The 9,246-nt window shown below is 39.8% G+C and overlaps 1 non-coding gene across 1 annotated transcript; it reads right to left on the reverse strand.

Annotated features, from left to right (window-relative positions):
- Positions 1-652: 652 nt before the first annotated feature.
- Positions 653-724, reverse strand: trnac-gca (transfer RNA cysteine (anticodon GCA)). Its single transcript has one exon. It is a non-coding gene; the product is annotated as a tRNA-Cys (tRNA).
- Positions 725-9,246: the final 8,522 nt, after the last annotated feature.

Consider the following 9,246-nt stretch of genomic DNA (forward strand, 5'->3'; position numbering starts at 1 on the left):
ATAGGGCTGCACAATATGTGGTTTCAGCATCAGTAGTCACATTCCAGGTATTGGACTAATCCACAAGAAAGGAGTGAACCTAATTTCAGTCTTCTTGCATGCAGTTTTTAAAACTGTACTCATAAGACACAACGTTAGTTTGACACGCAGATTCCACAAAATGAAAATTTTCAAGCTACAGACAGGATGAAGTTGATCAAAAACAGGTTCAAAAACACCACAAAGCTCTGCATGATGAGCGCAAACCCAGATCTGAATGCCATCCAAAGCCAAAAACCCTGCTCTGGCAATGTTACACCATGCCAGGAAGGTTTACTTTTATTTACTTTGTAGTGTCACCAGAAAAATCGCTCTACAATGTTCAGATTTTTCTCAAATATCGAGCCATCTGGGGAAAATTCCTACATTATCGTAATGTCTTTTTTTTTTTTTTTTTTGCAATAATATGCAGTTCTGGTCTCAAGTATGTTTCGAGTGACAGCGGATTTGCAGGCTGAAATGAAAAGCTGTGTGAAAGTAGGAAAACTCTGACATCTGACAAAAACCACCGGGTGTTTTTTGAATATGGTGTGAGGTGATGAAGAAGACACAACAGTGCATTCTTTTAATAGAACTGCTGCTCCTGCTCAAACATGAGATGTAACAGAAAGACAGGGGGCATCCAGATTTGAACCGGAGACCTCTTGATCTGCAGTCAAATGCTCTACCACTGAGCTATACCCCCTACACTCACCACACTGTGGGAAGTCTGTCAATGCACAGTGGGGGGTGTAGTGCTGTCTGGTGAAGTATTGGTTTGCACATTTGAGTGTCAGCCATTGGCAGGTTTACATACATTAGTCAACTACAACTCAAAAATTGCTTTGTGAATGGTGTAACTAATTTATCTACTAAAAAGCAGCTTAATAGTTCCATCTAAAGGATTCTGTTCATATTATTTTATCAGTCAAGTTGTTTTTACATTACGAGATGGTGAACCAGCAGCATAATTTAGTTATTTTAGTAAATAAGTTTGTTGCAATCCAACTTCAAACCCCCGTACTGATAGACTTCAACTATAGTAGTGATAAATGGGATCAAGAGGCACAGAAAGGGCTTCAGAAAAAAAAATTGTTTTATTGTATAGTTTCTCATGAAACAAATGTCTGCGCTCAACAACAAAAAGTTGAGTTACGACAACTTCTAATGAACTTCTGTTCAGCCAACAAAACAACATTGAGTTGGAGAATTGGCTTTTCCTCATGATTTTTAGTAAAAACATCTTTAGCGTCGTACTTAAGTACCATAATTATGACCAAAAGTTTTTAAGTTGACCACCGTTTAAAAAGCTAAATTGCCTTGAAGAGATTTTCTTCAACAGTTTTCAGCTTTTTCATGTTTTCATCCATGTGGCTTCTTCTTCTTCGTATTAAATCTGTACAACTGTAACACTGAATTAAGCCGCTCATTTTAAAACAGAGGAAGGGACTTCAAATCTGGAACGCACAGTGAAGAGAAATGAAGTTATCAAGCCAAACTGAGTTGAAATTACACACAATATTAATACAATATATTAACACTAGGTCAACACAATTCATCAAAAATAATGTTTGCAACATGCAGTGGTTACCTAAATCAATAAACTCTCAACTGTTGATTTAGTTGAGTTGTGAGATTTGGTGCACCATCACTGGTTTTATTATATTTAGCTGCTGACACATGTTATTATTATTATTTTTTTGCATATTACACATCTTGACTGTTTCTCACACGTAACATTTCGTCTTTCATCCACTCTTGTTTGTGTTGAGGAGACCAGCTTGACCCCGAGGCCTTGAAGTGCACAGAAGGCCTCATCTAGTCCCTTTAAGGTCCTGACGAGTCATTCTGTGGAGGCCTTGAAGTGTCTCGTTAGTGGAACAGTTAGACAACGCTATGACAGACTGACCTTTTTTCCTTCTGCTGGGTGGAGCTTGAGAGACAAACCTCCCTGTAAGATGGAGGGTGACTTCATAGCCTTGGTTCTTGTCTTTGGAAGGTCCTGTAGTCCCAGATGAGTCCGTTTGTATGTGTGGTTTATACTCGACGTGGTCTTCTTTTATTCACTTCTGGTAGAATTTCCACAAAATAATTAATTTGTAATGTGCAGCACAACAACCAAAATGTATCAGTGTTGATGAAATCATGTTTTACTTTAATATTCTCAGTAAATAACATAATCTGACCAACAGTCCAGAACCCAACAGATTAAACATGTTCTAGTGGAAAACCCAGATATGCTACAGTTTTTGTTTTTATTTATTTTTTTTAAATATTCAGCTGTTTTGTTTTAAAAGGACTTCAGTGATTTTTAAGTGCTAATATTAAAACAGAACCAGGGACTGGATCCACAGAGGACTGTCTTTAAACTGGTTCCTTAAAGAACCGACTTTTGTTTTTTGTTCTTCTGTGCTTGCGTTCTTTGAAATTACATTTATGGTGCCAGATGAAACCATCTTTTGATGATCCTTTAAAGCACCTTTGGTAGCTCTCCAAAGAACCTGTTACTCAAAAGTTCTCTGAAAATGGTTCTGTGTCATCACTGCAATTAACCATTTTTGGTTCCAGTTATCATCAAGCGTCCTGTGTTGTTCTGTCTGACCAACTGTCCAAAACCCAAAATATTAAATGTGTTCTGATAGAAGGAACCCAGAAATGCTGTGAAGTCTTAGATTTGACTTCTTTGCAAAGAAAATACTTAAACAATTATCAAGTCCTGTTATCAAAGTATATTCAGGTGGTAGATCCTCAAAGAACTACCTTGAAAATGGTTCCTTAGAGAACCAATTTTGGTGTTTTTTGTTATTTTGGAACAGCATTTATGGTGCCTAGAGGAACCATTTTTTAATTGCTCCGTAAGACACCTTTTAAAAAAGAATTTAATGAAACAAATCTTTAAAGAACCTCTTGCTAAAAGGTTCTTTGCTAAAAAAACAAATTTCTACACTCTGAAAAGTAATTCAAGTTACCCTTTCCCACCACTTAATTAAATGCACCGTTGAATTTAACATTTAAAAAATATTTAAAAATCTAATTTCCAGATTTCGATAAACCTTTAAACGAGCTGAGTCAACGTATTAATGTTACATCAACTTCATATGTATGTAATTTCAACTCAAATTTCTGCAATAATGAATTTAAAACTAATTGTTAAGTTGAGGTAATAAAATTGGCTTGACGTCTTCATTATTCTTTTCAGATTTCAAACAAACAAACATTTCTGGTTCCAGTTGGCACAAACACTTTCTGTATGTGAATCTGTCTTGTGTATTTCTTAACCAGCTCCTCTCTTTTGGTGCCTCCATATCCGTGTGTCTCCTGATTGCCAACAAATGCGATTAGTCGGCATTGTGTAACCATGGCGATGCCGGCTCATAATGCGATGTGTGGCCTCTGCCCAACCCGGATGGAACCATTCGCCAGGGGTCCTCCAATCAGATTACAAGGTCCCAGTTTGCATCAGAACATGAAAAATGACAAGTAATGAAGGCTGCTCATGAACACTGAGCACATTTTTTTTTCCTGCGCTCGGCTTCCTCTCGGTCTGGGACTCGTGCTGCTTTCTGTCTGCCGCTATCTGACGGCACCATCGCACACGCTGGCTTTTACACATGCCACGCCAAATGTTAATAAACTGCCACGCTCCGCAGAAATGAGGTTTTCTAAGAAATATTACAGAGAAACACGATTAAACTTTTTCCTTTCTCCCCCTGTGCTCTCCACCCCTTCCCGTCTTTTCAGGGAAAGTACGCCAAGAGGAAGAGCCGGTTCAAGCGCTCGGATGGAAGCACCTCCTCTGACACCACCTCTAACAGCTTTGTCCGACAGGTAACATTTCACGCTTAATCCTCGCCGCCGACCGCTAATCAGGGCACCAGACTTGGCCTCAACTTTCCTCTAATCTTATTTAATGAATACGAAGCTTAACGGAGTCAAAGAGAGGACTTTGAATGCGGCTACTCATCATCATTTGCACAGTTGCACTACAAATTAGTTTTATGTCTCCGCAGCGGTGCGATGCTGCCGAATATGTTCCTTAAATTCAACTGCAGATTACACAAATGATGTCAAAAATCTTTGCGGCGGAGCTGAAACACGTAGCCTGTTAATCAAGAGGTCAATACATGGAAAGGTTAGCAAATCTCTCATAATTATTGAGGCTGTTTTTCAGGCAAAAATACTCAGTATTTGCTTTTTCCAGCTTCTCAAACACGAAGACTCACTGCAGCATAAATATAAGCTGAATGTCTTTGTGATTTAGGCTGTTGGTTAAATAAAACAAGCAGTTTGAAGAGCATTTAAATATGTGACTTTTGCTCCACTAAACAGACGATCAGTTCATCATAAATATAAAAATCTGAATCATTGAGACACATAAATGTTTAATTTACTATAACATATAACAAACAAATAAATAAACTGATGAGTTTAATATCAAAATATTTGATGGTTAATAGTTGCAGCTCCAGTTTCAGCCCACTGCGTTTGTCATGATACATTTTTTTGTAAACCTGCATATGATTTATCCATTTAACCCTCCAAAGAGTTTGACAAACTTCACAATTATATGTTGCAAATGACACATAAGCAGCCTAAATATATGCTGAAAATTGTATTTAACAACCGTTAACCCCCTGAACCCCAAAACTTGCTGCGGGTTTGACAAGTATTTTGTCTTAAAAAAAAAAAAAAAACTGCTAAAATTACACCATTTATCAAAGCCAGCATTTTGTAAAAAGAGGAAAAAATATGGATTTTTAACATTCCAATGGTCCTTGAACTATTCTTTTGTGATCTATGGTTGCATCAGAAAAATTATCCAAATCTAAGCTTTAAAATCCATCCATCCATCATCTATACACCGCTTAACAGAGACAGACAACCAAGCACACTCACATTCACACCTACGGACAATTTAGAATCACCAATTAACCTCAACATGTTTTTGGACCTTGTGGGGGGAAGCCAGAGAACCCGGAGAGAACCCACATTGCACGGGGAGAACATGCAGAAAGATCCCGGGTGTCCTCACCAGGACATGAACCTTCTAGCTGCGAGGCAATGATGCTAACCACCGCTCCACCTTAAAATCATTTAAACCAAATCATTTCATTCTACATGTCTCATTTAAAAATTCAACAAAATAAACTGTTAGCACTAAAAAGATTGTGTAAAAAACAAAAAATTCTGCGCTCTTCTGCACAACCAGGAAGCCACGACTGACTAGGCTGTGACCAGCAGTCATGTGACAAAAATTCAGAGACTTTTAAAGCTGAACTGCAGGCAGTGTTTACACCGAGCAGAGAGAAGCCAAGTATGGGAACAAAGTGGTGAAATTTCTGTAGTATGTCGAGCCACCGTTTCTGAGTTCTCTCTCCTTCTTCATGGTTCTGTTTCCATAGCGGTGCAGGACTTTGCATTGCAGTGAAAAATGAGCCCACAGTGAGGAAAACTGTATCAAGAACACTGCTTGAGGTCCTTAAACCAGACTAATACAAATCAACTTCTGACTTCTTTGGCCGCTGCAGAGTAAAGGTGTTTTTGGTTTTTTGCATTACATGACATTTTTCTGCAGCACATCTCACAAGCTCACTTCAGAGTGCAAATATGTGATAATGAATGCAATAAATATGAGGCGTATCTTCAAAAATTTTACTTTTTGTCCCCGACGATGAATAGAAAATTTATCTCACTGTTGAGTTTAAGAGGTTTCATTTTTCTCACTGTTATTACCGAGTCACTTTTCATCCCAGATTGTCGACTCCGCAGATAATCTGAGCATCCAAACCCTTTATTTTCTTGTCTTTAAACAAGGCACATCTTTTCTCTCGTCACCCGATCGTGTCACAGGCAGCCCACAGACTGCACACACTGCAGTGGCTTTGATAACATCGGCAGTAACAACAGTAAACCCCCCGCCACTGCCGCTACTCGCAGCTTCATTGTCAAGAACTCGGAGCGGAGAGACTTCAGCAGAGATTCCTACAGGGGCGGCCGGTCCCCAGGTGTTGTAGATCTAATCCCATCTGACCCTGACCCCGAGGAGATTTGGCTCCGTCAGTCAGTGCCTTTATGAGACTGGTGAAGTCCGGCAGCTTCATTTTCCTGTTAAGCATGGGTGTGTTCTACCCTCAGATAAAACAATGTCCTCCCCTCAGGCAGTCGAGGAGCTCGCGTTTCAGGCATCACACACACTCGTGACCCACGCAGCAGCCCTCGTCCGGACATGACATTTCTCAAAGCCACAGCTAAACGAGTCCCGCTTTTCCGCCTGACCTCTTCATTGGCGATAGGAAATGATGTGCCCCGCGCTGAATGACATTTACCTGTTCGGTGCCGGTGTTGCTTTAGAAGAAGGAAAAAAAAAAACATCCCACCGCTGTTGGTGAACACAGGGAGATGAACTCTCCTGTGGTTTCTAAAGGTTAGCTGCATCCTCCCCTCCTCCACCACCCAACACCTTCCCACCGCCTCCTCCTTCATTAACACGGTGACTTGAGGAGGTGAAGGGCCACGAGCACCAGGTGGGACCTGCAGGGACACTGTAAAAATACATTGTTTTTAAAAATTCAATAAAAAAATCTGTAAAAATTTTTGGAAATCTGGCAGCAAGGGAGCAAGAAAAAAAATCTGTTTAAAAATTATGTTTACATTAAAAAATAATGGTGAATATTTGCAAAATACTGTGGATATTTATTTATTTATTTTAGTTAATTTAAATACAGTAAAAGAGCAAGTTTTACAGTCACCATGAAAATCGTGTGAATTATTACCTTTTATAGTGATTTTATCCATCATCTGTTATCCACTATTATCTTTAATGAGACAAAACAGGATAAATTTGTATTTAAATACAATAAAAAGTCATTTTGCAGTCAAACATAAAAGCACGAATTGTCATCTGTAAAAATACAGATTTTTGATGTGTGCAATATTTTAAATATTATAGTTTTGCCCTATTTTCTTATGGTTAACGTGTAAATCTGTACATTTTTCTGGGATTTTACTAGATATTATCTGTAATTTAGCAAAACAGGGAAGTTCTGTAAAATATGAATAAATTGTTCCAAAATAACACCTGTTAAAAAAATAAAATAATTTTTTAAAAAGTTCTATTTTTTTAATTGATTGTTAACAGTGTAGGCTGGAATCAGCATCACTCACACTCTATAAGGCGCGCAGCACCTGTGGTGAGGATGATTTAATGCTTCCTGAGATAAATATGTTCTCCTGTCTCATGCTATTGAGCAGCGTTTCACTCATCAAGGCTGCCAGTGGGAGGATGTTTTTTTGGTTTTTTTTTCACGGCGAAAATGCTGCACAAAATCTAAAAACCGATTCAGGAGCTCAGCTGGTGAATGTATGGACAATTTGTGTGCGTTTTCACACCTGCACACAATTTCTGAAAAGCTGTTGATTGCAGAAAAAGAAAGCTCACAGCCGCCTTATAGGTTTGGCGACGTATATCCAGCATTGGACTGAAAGCAGAGCCCTGTATAGGCTTTACAGTCTCACACACACCTACGCAAGTGCACACTCAACGCACACGCTCACAAGCGCATGTGTGCGCGCGCACAAAACGCACGAGAAGCCACAATCAGCCAACGGTGGAGCTGGCTGGTACACTCGGCCTGGTTTCCATGGCAACCGGGCTGCTGAATCTCCCCCTGTGTGCAGGCACAGTGGGATGGAGGATGTTTCGATGGGTTTGTGTTTGCTGTGTGTGTGTGTGTGTGTGTGTGTGTTTGTGTGGGAGTGGGGGGGTTTGTGTGCAGCCTACGTGTTTGTGGCGTGTTAGATTGTGTGTCAAGTTAAACAAAAACACACAATCCGTCTTCGGTGTGTGTGTGGAAGCGGGCAGAGACTGTCTGCTGCTGCTGCCGCTGCCGTGTGAATCAGGCAACATGTCTGCTGTTGAAGCTGTCAGTGAATGATTTTTCATTTTCTTTTTACTACAATATTCATTATTAGCTTTTGGAACACGTTATGTAATTAACAGGCAGAAAACACACACATGCAGATGAGCGATGTGACAAAACGTCATGTCGTCAGGATGAACACCTCCGAAGGACGCGGCTCACAAAGAAAATCCTTCAGAGGACCTGAAGGCTGCACCTGCTGCTGCTCCACAAAACAGACGGTCTAGACTTGTTTCCCTATATATGCAACTGTCAAGCAAAACTAGAGAGAAGTTTCTTAATTGNGCTGAAAATTGTATTTAACAACCGTTAACCCCCTGAACCCCAAAACTTGCTGCGGGTTAAATAAAACTGCTAAAATTACACCATTTATCAAAGCCAGCATTTTGTGAAAAGAGGAAAAAATATGGATTTTTAACATTCCAATGGTCCTTGAACTGCTCTTTTGTGATCTATGGTTGCATCAGAAAAATTATCCAAATCTAAGCTTTAAAATCCATCCATGCATCATCTATACACCGCTTAGCAGAGACAGACAACCAAGCACACTCACATTCACACCTACGGACAATTTAGAATCACCAATTAACCTCAACATGTTTTTGGACATTGTGGGAACAAGCTGGAGAACCTGGAGAGAACCCACGTTGCTACAGGGAGAACATGCAAACTCCACGCAGAAAGATCCCGGGTGTCCTCACCGGGACTTGAACCTTCTAGCTGCGAGGCAATGATGCTAACCACTGCTCCACCTTAAAATCATTTAAACCAAATCATTTCATTCTACATGTCTCATTTAAAAATTCAACAAAATAAACTGTTAGCACTAAAAAGATTCTGTAAAAAACAAAAAAATCTGCGCTCTTCTGCACAACCGGGAAGCCACGACTGACTCAGCTGTGACCAACAGTCATGTGACAAAAATTCAGAGACTTTTAAAGCTGAACTGCGGGCAGTGTTTGCACCGAGCAGAGAGAAGCCAAGTATGGGAACAAAGTGGTGAAATTTCTGTAGTATGTCGAGCCACCGTTTCTGACTTCTCTCTCCTTCTTCATGGTTCTGTTTCCATAGAGGTGCAGGACTTTATATTGCAGTGAAAAATGAGCCCACAGTGAGTAAAACTGTATCAAGAACACTGCTTGAGGTCCTTAAACCAGACTAATACAAATCAACTTCTGACTTCTTTGGCCGCTGCAGAGTAAAGGTGTTTTTGGTTTTTTGCATTACATGACATTTTTCTGCAGCACATCTCACAGGCTCACTTCAGAGTGCAAACATGTGATAATGAATGCAATAAATATGAGGCGTA

Source organism: Stegastes partitus, unplaced genomic scaffold, assembly GCF_000690725.1.
Source record: "Stegastes partitus isolate 25-593 unplaced genomic scaffold, Stegastes_partitus-1.0.2 Scaffold1541, whole genome shotgun sequence".
Lineage (NCBI taxonomy): Eukaryota > Metazoa > Chordata > Actinopteri > Pomacentridae > Stegastes > Stegastes partitus.